The sequence below is a fragment of the Triticum urartu genome, chromosome 2 (assembly GCF_003073215.2).
Source record: "Triticum urartu cultivar G1812 chromosome 2, Tu2.1, whole genome shotgun sequence".
NCBI lineage: Eukaryota > Viridiplantae > Streptophyta > Magnoliopsida > Poales > Poaceae > Triticum > Triticum urartu.
This window is the reverse complement of record NC_053023.1, coordinates 405,560,158-405,575,369: the sequence shown is the minus strand read 5'-3', so window position 1 is coordinate 405,575,369 and position 15,212 is coordinate 405,560,158.

Below are 15,212 nucleotides of genomic sequence, written 5' to 3'. Positions count from 1 at the left end.
CCCGGGACGCTCTCCAGGAGATCCAGGAGGCGAAGAAGATCACAGCGGGTAAGGCGTTTAACATGCAAAGCAAGTATGAGGAGAGAAAGTACCTTTAAGAACCCGGATTCAGAGTTGCCCAGGGGCTTTTGTGGACCTGCCGCACAGTGTATCCGATGCTGCGGAGTTCTTCCGAGCCAGGGAAGGGGATTCTCCGGAGAAGCTGTTTTGGTCGCAGCATGCTGTGCCAGAACATCCGGTGCCCTTTCCTGATCAACTGAAACAGTTGGTCGAGCTGCACAGGATGGCTGAACTGGCCATGAAGGATTTAATAATCCAGCTATGGCCATTCGAAGATATACCTAGCAGTTATTTTGGCCTTGTGAAGAGGGTGGTGGAAGCCTGTCCACGGCTAGACATCGTCAAGCGATCAGTCTGCGTCGAGGGTGCCCGCATGGCCTTCGCTCGTTGCAAGATGTGGTGGGCGAAGATGGATGCCGTCGAGGTGGCCCGAGGGCCACCGGAGGGCAAGGAGCACCACACACCCGAGCGATATTTTGATGTCCTGGAGGGATCTCGACTTGTAGCGACGCAGTGCGGGAAGGACGTTATTCTCGAATAAATACATTCATATTTTGCCTTGTATGATGAAAACAAATCCGCTTTGTAATATAATTTTTATTATGTTTTAATTGTATCCTCCTGTGCGGCCGTGTTGCATGAAATCTGAGGGTTGGCCAGTCGTCGGCTTCTGCCCTCACGTAGGTAGTCCGGAGGTGTTCGCGATGGTATCTAATCAATCTTGATCCAATTATATGGTCCTTGAAGGAGTTGTTTAGCGCAACGAACCAGGCAACCAGACTATACGGCTTGAACACCCTCACTTAGCCATAGGAGTTTTATAATAAAACATAGGCACCGCCCCTGGTATACGAACCAGAGTGCTGTCAGCATCTGATTGGGAAGTACCGATCCTTCGCGTAATGCGGAAAAATCTCCAATGATTTGAGACCTTCGAATAGCTGACCGGCTCTCGCCGCATCATGACAGTCAGTGTCGGTGTCAAAACCAGCGGATCTCGGGTAGGGGGTCCTAAACTGTGTGTCTAAGGCGGATGGTAACAGGAGGCAGGGGACATGATGTTTTACCCAGGTTTGGGCCCTCTTGATGGAGGTAAAACCCTACGTCCTGCTTGATTATTCTTGATAATATGAGTAGTACAAGAGTTGATCTACCACGAGATCAAAGAGGCTAAACCCTAGAAGCTAGCCTATGGTATGATTGTATGTTGTCCTACGGACTAAAAGCCTCCGGTTTATATAGACATTCGAGGGGGCTAGGGTTACACATAGTCGGTTACAAGGAAGGAGATCTACATATCCGTTGCCAAGCTTGCCTTCCACGCCAAGGAGAGTCCCATCCGGACACGGGAAGAAGTCTTCAATCTTGTATCTTCATAGTCCAACAGTCCGGCCAAAGGATATAATCCGGCTGTCTGGATACCCCCTAATCCAGGACTCCCTCAGTAGCCCCTGAACCAGGCTTCAATGACGATAAGTCCAGCGCGCAGATTGTCTTTGGCATTGCAAGGCGGGTTCCTCCTCCGAATACTTCATAGAAGATCTTGAACACGAGGATCGTGTCCGGCTCTGCAAAAGAAGTTCCACATACCACCGTAGAGGGAATGATATTTACACAAATCTAATCTACTAACGTACCCCGTAGTGTGACATCACACCACAGCCAGGTCTTTATTCAAATCGTTTTTCATAACCTATCTCAGCATGTTTCGCGAGGCGGTTTCCTTGGCACGTCTTGTCGAAGCAGAGATCGTGTCCCCTTATTACGGGATTCCCATTAATACGGACGTGGCTAACCCAACTGCGCCTATTAGTAGGACTCCTAAATCTTAGGCAAGTCCCAAACGGCCACGAGGAGGACGCTTGATATTCACCCTCTTTATAAAGGGGACAATGTATTTTCCTCTCTATCTTAATCGAATCCGCCTCTCGCATCGAGTTCCAACACCCAAAGCTTAGGTTTAGGCGCTTCGGAGCTTCAACTATGTCCGGATCCAACCTTCAAGGTCGGTGGATGCCTTCCTCCGTCACAGAGGAGGACATCAAGAAGTTGAGAGAGGCCAGATATCTGACCGCCGAAATTTCACATCGGCTGCCTGCCCGAGGGCAGGTCGTCCCTACTACCGAACCCAACGAGAGCGTCGTGTTCGTCTCCCACTTCCTCCGAGGACTAGGCCTCGCTCTGGACCCCTTTGTTAGGGGTCTTATGTTCTATTACGGGCTAGATTTTCACGATCTGGCCCCGGATTCCCTTCTTCACATCACGACATTTATTGTCATATGCGAGGCCTTCCTCTGCATTACCCCTCACTTCGGCCTGTGGCTCAAGACCTTCGATGTGAAGCCAGAGATGATCGAGGGGCAGCACGCAGCGTGCGGAGGCGCTTCAATAAGAAAAATTGCTGACGCACCCTGGCCTGAGGGTTACTTCCCAGAGGTGTCCGGATTGTGGTAGCGGGAGTGGTTCTACATCACAGCTCCCCGAACTGGCAAGTGGGTAGCTGCCCCCACCTTCCACTCAGGCCCCCCACCACAACTGATGTCATGGATCAGCAGGGGGCTAAGCTGGGGTCCAGCCAAGGACGTGCCAACACTGCAAAGCCGTATCCGAGATCTCTTCGAGAGAGATATCAGTCTGGTTATGGTAGTGCAAGTTATGCTAGTCCATCAAGTCCAGCCTTGCAAACGCCGGCCCCTTCGCATGTGGGAATTCAACCCGGAAGGACCGCGAGCTATCCAACATTTCCTCGGCATGACGCACGAAGAGATGTACAAATTGTTCTTCGGACCACAAATAATGTGTCCGGACATCACTGAGGATGCAGGTCTGAGCTGCAATCACCCGGATACCCAAGTAAGTAGCCCCGCATCTGAACACACTGTCTGTTTTATTCATAGCAACATTGCCCTAAAAAAGAAAAACTGCTCTTGGTCTAGGATTGGATAGTGAAGGCAAAGTTGATCAGGGGTCCGGCCCCCCTCCCTGAGACCTCACCAAATCCCGTGCTAACCAGGATGCTGGAGATCGCGCCTTATCAAGCGCCCTTGGGAGAAGATAAAGGGGGGAACAAGGAGGTTAGCGCCTCCGCGAAGGAGGTTAGCCGGGGAGGAGGGATGAAACTTCCTCTCCCTAGGGAAGGAAGAGGACCGCCTGCGAGGACCCGGAGACAATGGTCTCCAAATGGGGGAAGAAATCTTTGCCGGAGGGTCCTGCCTCGGGGGCTACCCTGGCCGCACTATGCCCTCAAGGGGATCAGCCCTCCATCGAGCTGTATGTAAAAGGATACTTAATAATGAAAATATCTCGCTTTACTTCTGAGGAAAACAACCGAAGCATTTATCTTGCAGTTCAGATCTTAGCCCTTCTCAGCAGAGCTCGTCTTCAGGGGATCTTCTTCCAGAGATGACGGAGAGCGAAACGCCTCCCCCTGACACACCACCTCATGAGGCGGGCGACCCCGAGGTGTCGTCGCGGAGGGTTTCTCCTGATCCGGCAAGGCCAGAAGGTAATCCTATGGCCACCCGAAGTCCTCAGTATCCGGCTCTTGAAGAGAGCAATCAAAAGAGTCCGGCACCGTCTCGTGTGCGGTCGGACGTACTGAGGGATCTGCTAGAGGAAGTGGCTATCTCAGAAGAGCACCGCACGTTGATGGGTACGGTGATTGAAAGGATTTCGTCCGCCAAAAGCGGGCTGCATGAAGCCTTTGTGAGTCTACTGGCGGGTTTTGAGGTACATGAAATGATGTACATTTTTTACAGTACCGCACATTTTTAGATGTGCCCTATGTAGATAGTAGCCCCTAAGACTCTGGTTGTCGTCGAAAACGGCGGCAAACAAAGGATCATAGTCCCAGGTAATAACCTGATTGCCTTTATGTGCAGGTGGTTGAAGCTCCGGTGGCTAGCCGGATTGATGGGTTTGCCGAACTAAGGCGGCAGCTAGATGCGGCAGATGCTGACATCGTGCTTGTCAACAAGCGGCTTGACGAGGCACAGGGTCAGTGATTTTTCTGGTGATCGTCACATAGTAAGAGCAGCATGATGCCAGTATCTTTAATATGTTGTGACTACAGATGGAGCTGCCACCGTGGAGACCCTTCGGGCGGAACTTTCCCAAGCCAAGGAGCACACAAGGAGCAGCAATGCGGCCGCTTTAAAGGCGGCCAAGGATTTAAGGGCCGAACAGGCTGCACATTGCTAGAGCAAAGAAAAAATTGCCAAGATGGCCGTGGAGTTAAAAGATGCTGCTGACCGTTACCGGCTTCTTGAAGAGGAAAACCGGGCAAAGGCGACGGACCTGGAGAAGGCCCGGGTGGCTGCCAAGGAAGCCCGCTCCAAAATTAGAGCGACGAAGGAGGAGCTGAATCAAGCTGTGGATACCCTTTCTGGGAAGCCATTCTTGTTACGGACTAAGTTCGGAGATCCAAAATATGCTCCTCTAGACCAGCTATGAAGTTCTGCGGACGAGTACATGGATTTGGCTGCAAGTGCTGCTGATGCGACCGAGTACTTGAAGGATCAGAAGGGTCCTGAAGTGGAGAAGTTGTTCTGGTCACAGTTTCACGCTCCAGTCCGTCCACTGTTGCTGAATGAGCGATTGACCGGTTGGGCTGAGCTCCATAGATTATCCGGACTTGCCATGAGGTCTGTAGTGGATCATCTGTGGCCAGGAGGGCCAAGGCCGAATAGCTACTTTAGCTTGGTGCAACAATTCCTTGGTCCTGTGCCACGCATCGATGCTGTGAAGAGGTCGGCGTGCATAGAGGGCTCGCGGATGGCCCTTGCCCGTGTCAAAACATACTGGGCGGAGATGGATGCCAGCATTGTTGCGGCAGAGGGTTCGGCCATAGCCCGAGCGGCTGCCGAGCACTACTTTGAAGAAGTTCTTGAAGGCGCTCGTTTGATAGAGGCTCAGTGCTCGAAGAATATTATGTTTAAGTGACATGTATTCCCATTGTAAGAACAATATTTTATTGAATTTATCAAGGCTGTATTTACACTTTTGCCCGAAAGTGCTATGATGCCTCCTGTGCGGCCGTTTATGTATATATGTATATAACCTGAAAGATGGCAGTCGTCGGCTTCAGCCCCCATGCATATAATGCGGGGATGTTCGCAGAAGACGCATGTTCACACTTGATCCAACGTCTTGGTCCATTAAGGAGGTGATAGCGCGGTGAACTAGGCAATCGGACTATAATGCTTTAACACTTTCACTTAGCCAGAGGAGTTTGACAGTGGGGCTACTATATAGCCCCTGGTGGCTCCGCGCTGATCCGGATTCGGGGCGCGTACATGCCTGGCCGCGAAACGGCCCTTCGTTAAGGCAGAGGTATCCCGAAGATTCCGCTTGGTCATCGAGTGGTTAACTAGTCTCACGCTATATCATGACAGTCAGTTTTCGGCTTTCTCTATTAAGGTGCTCGTCCGGATGAACCAGCGCACAATCGCAATAGTTCTCATGGTGCCGCCTTAGCCGATAGAGCGGAACGTAAGGCAGCAAAACATAGGAGCCAGGCAAACCCAACATTTGACCAAAGACATGATTCGGAACTGATGCATATAAGGCCAAACTCGCGACGCCAAACACTCCCTAGGGATTCGGTCTTTATGTTGTAAACCGGGTCAAAACAGTGCCCTTTGTAATAAGCCCCTGGTGTCCAGGTACATGCAATTATTCTGACATGGCCACATGCCAATACGTCAGTATTCTGACAGTAAAAAAGGTTTACGCAGGGTCTTAATCTAAAAAGAATCCTTGGAACGGGTCCCTGCTGCATGTCTGCGCCTGTGTCTCCGTTGTGCCGTATTCTGGACAGGTGTAGCATGATGGTCATCTGGAAAAAGAGTAAAGTTGTCATGCAAAAGGTAGGTTATCCTAAATAAACCATGCATAGTTCAAAATGAGTAAAGTTGAGCCTAATTGTCACTTGTTTGCGTGCGTTGAGCCCCTTGTATTGTAATAGGGGTATAGCCATCAAACCTGTATCAATTACATATAGCTGCGCCGGACTCGTCCACCCGCGTCCCTGGTCTTAACGACCTGTCAGATGCTTTAGTTGGTGAGGCCGTTTAGTGTGCGGCTGGCAGCCGCACGGTCTTCCGCGCGCAAGGAGCGCTCAATATTTCCATTTACTGTAATGATGCCACGTGGACCGGGCATCTTAAGCATGAGAGAAGCGTAATGCAGTATTGCGTTAAAGCGAGCGAAAGCTTCGCGTCCGAGTAGTGCTTGATAACCACTTTGGAACGGAGCGATGTGGAACGTTAAATTTTCGCTGCGGAAGTTATCGGGAAAGCTGAACATAACCTCTAGTAGCAGGGAGACCATGAAATGGGCCTCTGGGCCTGGCGTTACTCCTTTAAAGGTAGTATTGCCGTGGCTAATTTTTGTTGGGTCTATCCCCATTTTGCGGACCGTGTCCTGATATATTAGGTTTAAACTGCTGCCACCGTCCATCAGGACTCGTGTGAAGTGGTATCCGTCAATTATTGGGTCTAATACCAAGGCAGCCCATCCTGCACGCCAGATACTTGCTGAGTAATCCCGATGGTCAAAGGTGATCAGTTGGGACGACCAGTGGCAGAACTCCACGGTGATAGGCCCTGGGGCATGTGTCTCTAGGAGTGCCGCTTTGTTTCTCCCCTTTGTTCCGTGTAACACGTTTACTGTTTTGACTTCTGGTGGGAATTGCTTCTGTTCCCCAGTGCTTTGCTTGCGAGGCTCGTCCTCGTCTTCGCTTGGTGTATCCTGCCCCTCATGTTCGGCGTTGAGCTTGCCGGACTGCTTGAAGACCCAACATTCTCTATGGGTATGATTTGCAGGTTTATCGGGGGTGTTGTGGATCTGACATATTTTATCCAGAATCTTGTTTAGGCTGGACAGTTCGTCTCTGTTGCCTTTGGAGGGCAGCTTTTGTTGACCTGGCCGAGAGCTTCTAAATCCGGCATTTACCGCCGTTCTCTTCGGGCTGTCTTCTTTATTCCGGCGCTTGTTTTTGCTGTGTCGTGGTTTCCCGTTTCCTTCCTTGACTTCGGACGTAGTTGGGTCGCTGGTGCTGCATCGGGCTAACCAGCTGTCCTCGCCTGCGCAAAAGCGGGTCATGAGGCTTGTTAATGCTGCCATTGTTCTCGGCTTTTCTTGGCCGAGGTGTCTGGCAAGCCATTCGTCTCGAACGCTGTGCTTAAAAGCTGCTAAGGCTTCGGCGTCCGGGCAGTCGACTATTTGGTTCTTTTTAGTGAGAAACCTATTCCAAAGCTTTCGGTCTGACTCTCCGGGCTGTTGAGTTATATGACTCAAATCGTCTGCATCCGGTGGTCGGACATAGGTCCCTTGAAAATGTGCCCGAAAAGCGTCTTCGAGCTCTTCCCAGCTTCCAGTGGAGTTTTCGAGGAGGCTTTTAAGCCAGTGCCGAGCTAGCCCTTTGAGCTTGAGGGGTAAGTACTTGATGGTGTGGAGATCGTCTCCTCGAGCCATATGGATATGGAGGATGTAGTCCTCAATCCAGACCCCAGGGTCTGTCGTTTCGTCGTACGCCTCTATGTTTACGGGTTTGAATTCCTCTGGAAATTCATGGTCCAGCACCTCATCGGTGAAACATAGGGGGTGTGCGGCACCCCTGTATTTGGGTGTACCATGGTGTTGGGATGTTTGTTGTGTTGCATTGCGTGCTGGAGCACGCTTGCGTGGCCCGTAGATGGATCTGGTTGCGCTGTCCTTTTGATGCGAGCCCTCACGTGGATCGTGTACTGGCTTATGTGCGGCATCGTTTGCCGCTCTATGTTGGCCACGAGGTCGTCTATCCGACCGGATGGCCGTTTTGTTTTTTGATTGTGGGGGATCTAAGGCCTCCTCATCGAATTTAGGTAGCAACTTTCGCTTCGGGTAGCTCTTGGTATGGCGATTACCGCCGTATTTCGCTGTAGTGTTGAGTACTTCACTCCATTTGATTCTGAGTGTGTCTTGTGCTGCCCTGAGCCTTTGCTTCTACTTTTTCAGACTCCTCGCAGTGGCAACAAGCTTTTGATGGGTATTTTGTTGCTCCGGGTGCCTGTCCGGTGTGATGTCATCCGGACTGTTATCTTCGGCGGAGTCGGGTTGTTCGGTTTGATTCTTCGTGTTGCCGTGGTCGGACGATGGTTCACTGCCGTGTTTGTCGTCCGCTGGCTCACCTTGCTCTATCGCTGGGTCTATATGATCATTGTTTCTGCCGAGGCAGGATTTGGAGCGGCGCTTACGCCGCCGCTTTGACTGCTTCTCGAGGGAACAACCCCTCGCTGTGTCCTTCCGTTCTTCGTCGTCGTTTTCTTTGGGTGCGTCCACCATGTATACATCATATCATGAAGTGGGCATCCAGTGCCCTGTGGGCAGTGCTTCCTGTTCGTCTCCTGCATCGTCGTCCATGCCGTCGATGTCTTCAGAGTCGAAGTTGAGCATGTCGGTCAAATCATCGACAGTGGCTACTAAGTGGGTGGTGGGTGGGCGGCGAATTTCTTCGTCATCCGCATCCCAATTCTGTCGGACATGGTTCGGCTAGGGATCTCCTAACAGAGAGAGAGAGAGCTTACTGAGTTCAGTATGTCGCCGAAGGGCGAGTGCTGAAAGATATCCGCGGAGGTGAACTCCATGATCGGCGCCCAGTTGGATTCGATAGGCACGGGCGCAGGCGGTCCGTAGTCCGTGGCCGGGGAAGAATCCGGCAGTTTGGCGTCACGGCTGTCATGAAGGGTAAGGTCGATACTCGGCTCGATCGCCGATGAGAGTGCGGCCTCCGCGTGGGGTCTATCCACCCATCACTGGATGGCGCGATTGGCTCTGATTTGAGGGTCGGAGCGGTCGCCGGTGTGATCTCCCGAACACTGTCCGATGGTAGAGCTAAGTCATGATCATCGTGACCATGCGGCGCACTCGGCAAGGGCTCGAATCCTTTGAAGATCAAGTCTCCGTGGATGTCGGCTGTGTAGTTCAAGTTTCCAAATCTGACCTGATAGCAAGGGTCGTAGCTCTCGGTCTGCTCTAGATGGCCAAGCGAGTTGGCCGTAGTGCAGAGCAGCCGAATACAAAGATCTGTCCGGGGAGAAAAGTCTCACCCTGGACTGCATCGCTATCGATGATCGAAGGAGCCATCAAGCCTAGTGATGACGACACAGAGGAACTCTCAATGAAAGCACCAATGTCGGTGTCAAAACCGGCGGATCTCGGGTAGGGGGTCCCGAACTGTGCGTCTAAGGTGGATGGTAACAGGAGGCAGGGGACATGATGTTTTACCCAGGTTCAGGCCCTCTTGATGGAGGTAAAACCATACGTCCTGATTGATTATTCTTGATAATATGAGTAGTACAAGAGTTGATCTACCACGAGATCAGAGAGGCTAAACCCTAGAAGCTAGCCTATGGTATGATTGTATGTTGTCCTACGGACTAAAACCCTCCAGTTTATATAGACACCGGAGTGGGCTAGGGTTACATAGAGTCGGTTACAAGGAAGGAGATCTACATATCCGTATTGCCAAGCTTTCCTTCCATGCCAAGGAGTGTCCCATCCGGACACGGGACGAAGTATTCAATCTTGTATCTTCATAGTCCAATAGTGCGGCCAAAGGATATAATCCGGCTGTCCGGATACCCCCTAATCCAGGACTCCCTCAGTCGGTTTTCGGCTTTCTACTGAGGTGCTCATCTGGTTTAGACCAGGGTACAATGGCAGTAGTTCTCCCTTTACTACCCTAGCCGATGTAGCGGAACGTAGGGTAGCAAGCACAGGAGCCGGGCGACCCAACTATTGACCAAAGACATGATTCGGAGCCAATGCATACAATGCTAAATTCGGGGTGCCGAACTATACTTATAAGAAGTGTTCGGACTTTTGTTGCCGTAATGTGGGGTGCTATAAAGACCCTGGGAAACATCAAAATGTACCAAAGTGTACGGGTGCTACCTGATGGGGTTATCCACAGGGAAACTGAAAAAAAGAAAAGAGAGAAAGGAAATAGTAAAGATGTAAAGGTAAAAAGCTGGGGTCCTACAGCTCCAGCTACAAACTGTTTTCGTTGTAATGTTATTAGTACGGCAAGGCGCATTGATACATGTAGTGTAATAAGCGACATGCTATTTAACATGCCGAAATTAGGGGAGAGCTGCATGTGGGTCCTGGAAAACAGGTAGAGTTATCGTTAACGGTATCACCTAAAAATTCCCCGTATATCTGCGCTCCTCGCCATCTTGGTGTATTTATCCTTCAAGAGGACCGATAACCAGACTACCCGATGGGTCATGTAGGATTAAAACCTGAAAGAAAACAAGCAAAAGTAAAAGTATGTGTGTATCCGATGTCGGTTGAGCCGTGCCATGGATCACAAGCTAGCTATGCCTCCGTCGATGCCCATGGAATTTTGAGTGTGTAGTTATGTATGCGTGGTACGCAGGCCACCGCTTGATCGGTACTAAGACTGAGGCCGGATTGCTAGTCGAGCTCCTCACGAGCCGAGCTCTCCTGCTGCAGAGTAGTTCGGACCCTCTTAAGGGTGTCCGAGGGCTCGGCAGCTGAATGAAGGTTTTGCTTGAGAAGGCTGCTTTGTACTTCTGCGGCTAGGGCAGCTGTGTGCTCTTTTGTACGGGGAGAGCATTCCGTATTGCCATTGACTGATATGACGCCACGTGGGCCGGGCATCTTGAGCTTGAGATAAGCATAGTGTGGTACTGCGTTGAATCGAGCAAACGCAGTTCGTCCGAGCAGTGCATGATAGCCGCTGCAGAATGGGACGACATCGAAGACTAACTCCTCACTTCAGAAGTTGTCCGGAGATCCGAAGACAACCTCTAGTGTGATTGAGCCCGTACAACGGGCCTCTATGCCTAGAATGACTCCTTTAAAGGTGGTCTTTGTAGGCTTGATCCTTAATGGGTTAATGCCCATTTTTCGCACTGTCCTAATAGAGAAGATTGAGGCTGCTACCGCCGTCCATAAGGACACGAGTCAGGTGGAACCCATCAATTATTGGCTCTAAGACCAGTGCGGCTGAGCCTCCGTGAGAGATACTGGTCGGGTGATCCCGGCGATCAAAAGTGATCGGGCATGACGACCATGGATTAAATTTTGGGGCGACTGGCTCTATCGAGTAGACGTCCCTGAGCGCACGCTTGGGCTCCCTCTTGGGGATGTGGGTAGCATATATCATGTTCACCGTTTTGACCTGAGGAGGGAACTTCTTCTGTCCCCCTATGTTCGGTTGCGATGGCTCTTCGTCATCGTCATCGCTTTGCGATCCCTTTTCCCTGTTCTCGGCGTTTAATTTGCCGGCCTGTTTGAAAACCCAACACTCTCTATTTGTATTATTAGGAGGCTTGTTGGGGGTGCCGTGAATCTGGCATGGACGATCAAGTATGCGGTCCAAGCTGGATGGGCCCAAATTGTTCTTTTGGAACGGATTCTTCCGCTGACCGGACTTAGAGCCACTGAATCTAGCGTTAACCGCCGTATCCTCGGTGTTGTCACTGTTGTTTCGGCGCTTGTATCTATTGCGTCGAGACTTGTCTTTGTTGCTTTTAAATTCAAGGGTGCCGGTGTAGCTTGCATTGTTTTTGCGACGGGCCAACCAACTGTCCTCGCCCGCACAAAAGCGGGTCATGAGTGTCATGAGGGCCGCCATGGATTTTGGATTTTCTTGGCCGAGGTGGTGAGCGAGCCATTCGTCGCGGATGCTATGCTTGAAACCTGCTAAAGCTTCGGTGTCCGGACAGTCGACAATTTGGTTCTTTTTAGTTAAGAGCCTTGTCCAGAATTTCCTGGCGAACTCTCTAGGCTGTTGAACTATATGGCTTAAGTCATCAGCGTCCGGAGGTCGAACATATGTGCCTTCGAAGTTGTCGAGGAAAGCCTCTTCCAAGTCCTCCCAGCTACCAATGGAATTTTCAGGCAGACTGTTTAGCCAATGCCGAGTTGTCCCTTTGAGTTTTGGAGGGAGGTATTTTATGGCGTGGAGGTCATCCCCGCGGGCCATATGGATGTGGAGAATGAAGTCCTTGATCCACACCGCAAGGTCCGTGGTTCCATCATATGATTCTATGTTCACGGGCTTGAATCCTTCTGCGAATTCGTGATCCAGGACCTCATTAGTGAAGCAATGAGGGTGTGCGGGGCCTCTATATCGGGTCGTATCGTGATGCAGCTCTAATAGAGTCCGTCTGCGGTGTTCAGCCCGCACATGACTGGGTTTGTCACTCCGAATGGGTGGCCGTTGTCGCGTGTCGAGGTGCTTCCTCGCGATCCGTAGATTGATCTGGTATGTCCTGCTTTATTGTTCAGGTTCTGCCGAAGGTCATATGTATGGTCGTGGGCTAATTTACCTCTACCTAAGTGATGAGGCGGGGTGGGCGGGTGTTCGGCATGAGTTGTCGTTTTGTCCCGACCGCATGGTGGTCGGTCGGCCGTATTTTGCGATGATGGTATGTACTCCGGCGCCTCCTCATCGAACTGAGGTAGCAATTTGCGCTTTGGGTAGATTTTGGTTGGGCGCTTGAGGCCGTATTCTTCGGCTGCTAGGACATCAGTCCATTTATCATTGAGCAGATCTTGGTCAGCTTGAAACTTTTGCTGCTTCTTTTTCAGGCTCCTTGTCGTGGCTATTAGCTGGCGCTTGAAGCGCTCCTGCTCAAGAGGTTCCTCAGGCACGATGAAGTCTTTGGTGCCGAGGCTCACCTCATCTTTGGAGAGCGGAAGGTAATTATCGTCCTCCGAATCTTCGTGTGTGGCCTATTTAACAGGGCTAACTTGCTCATCTTCTTGTTCATCTTGTTTGTTTGCTTTATCGACGGGGTCTTCATTGTCTTCGGCACCTTCCGGAGTGTCATCTTCTCATGTGCCGGTGTTGTTGTCTTTACTGAAGTGTGCCTTAGAGTGGCGCCGCTGACGCCGACTCTTGGATTGTATTTCGGAAGGTTTATCCTCAACTGGGTCTTCCTTATCGTCGCCGTTGTTCTCCTTTGGTGAATCCACCATGTAAACGTCATACGAGGAAGTGGCCGTCCAGCGTCCGGTGAACGGTGGGTTCTGGGCCTCTTCTTCTCCGGCATCGTCGTCCATACCATCGATGTCCTCGGAGTCGTAATCAAGTTCGTCAGTCAAATCCTCGATCGTGGCTATAAAGTGGGTGGCAGGTGGGAAGTAAAATTCTCCATCGTCAGCCCCTAGTTCGGCTGAGAGTCCTCCACCAAGGACAGGTTTTTTTAACGAGTTCAGCACATCGCCCAAAGGCGAGTGCTGGAAGATGTCTGCGGCTTCGGAACCCGCGGTCGGAGACGAGTCCGGCATTCCGGTGGCATAGGCATCGTGTGAGACCAGGTCCATGTGCGGCTCAAACACCATGGAATCTGCGGCCTCGAAGGTGGGGTTAATCCTTCCGTCTTTGGATGGCGCGGCCTGCTCCGGCTCTAGGGGCAGAGCGGTTACAAGAGCGATCTCCTAGATGCGGCCCGATGACAGATTTAGGTCATGATAATCGGGGTGACTGGGAGCGGCCACCGCGGTATCAAATCCGGCGAAGATCAAGTATCAATGGATGTCTGCGACATAGTTCATGCTTCCGAATCTGACCTGATGGCCAGGGGCGTAGCTTTCGATCTGCTCCAGATGGCCAAACGAGTTGGCCCGTAGTGCGAAGCCGCCGAACAAGAAGATCTGTCCGGGGAGGAAAGTTTCTCCGCAGACAGCGTAATTATTGACGATTGAAGGGGCCATCGAACCTTTCAGCGACAGCATAGAGGAACTCTCAATGAAAGCACCAATGTCGGTGTCAAAACTGGCGGATCTCGGGTAGGGGTACCCAAATTGTGCGTCTAAGGTTGATGGTAACAAGAGACAGCGGACATGATGTTTACCCAGGTTCGGGCCCTCTCTATGGAGGTAATACCCTACTTCCCGCTTGATTGATCTTGATGAATATGAGTATTACAAGAGTTGATCTACCACGAGATCATAATGGCTAAACCCTAGAAATCTAGCCTGTATGACTACGGTATTGAGTATATCCTTTCCAGACTACACCCTCCGGTTTATATAGACACCGAGGGGATCTAGGGTTACATAGAGTCGGTTACATAAGATGGAATCTTCATGGTTGTTCGCCAAGCTTGCCTTCCACATCAAGGAGAGTCTTATCCGGACACGGGTACAGTCTTCGGTCTTCATATCTTCACAGCCCATCAGTCCGGCCCCTAGATAACAGGCCAGACGCCCGAGGACCCCGTAGTCCAGGACTCCCTCAGCCGTCCTTTTCTTGGTGTGGCACTTATTTGAAGGTAGACTTTTTTCGGATGTGTTTTCTTAACACGCGTGTTGTTTTTTATTTTAACTTTTTTAACAAAGTGTATGTATTTTATTTTTGTTTTACTGTCTGAACTTCATTGTTCTTCACAAAGAACTGCATCATGTGCATTTTCATGTAGTCTGTCTTATTTTAGTCAGGCCATTTTTGGGCCGGCCCATTTTATGTGACCCTTTGCCACACGCGGGCCCCCTCTGTGTCCCTTCCAGGCGATCCCACCACTCCGCTGACAGGGAGAGTGACCGAGAACAATCCCCTCTCCTCTCTTGCAGTTTCTCCTGAGGCATCTCTCCCTCGAGCAAAACCGCCGTCGCCTGCAGCAACCGCCATCGCCCGAGGAACCGCCGCCCTCAAGAGGTCCTTATTCCTGCATTTCGCGTCGCCGTCCGCTCCGCGAGCCCTTGCCGCTGCGCTCCCGCAGCCCTTTCCTGTCCGTTCCCATCACTGCCCCCCCCCCTCCACGCTGCCGTCACCGCACCATTTTCTGTGGTACGTTCCGCTTGGCCTCGGTCTTGATCGTCCCCTTGTCTTGTTTTGTGATTCTCGTAGCTGTTGTTGCTGTTTTTGCTTGTGTAATTTTTCCGTAGGCAGTCGATTTTATCTCTATTTTGAAGTCGATAGTCATGTGTAGCAAGGTGGATCTAGGGTTTCATGAGATTTTCGCCGATTTTGTTGCTTATATCTATCACTTCGTCCTTGTGCTGCAGGCAAACGCAATGTCTTCGCCGAGCAGAGTGGGAGGAGGAGTTCAGGGTATGTGGAGTGCTTATTTTAGGCTTTGCTTATTTTGTTTGATGTTTATCTAGTTTCCTAATTCATCTTGCATATTGGT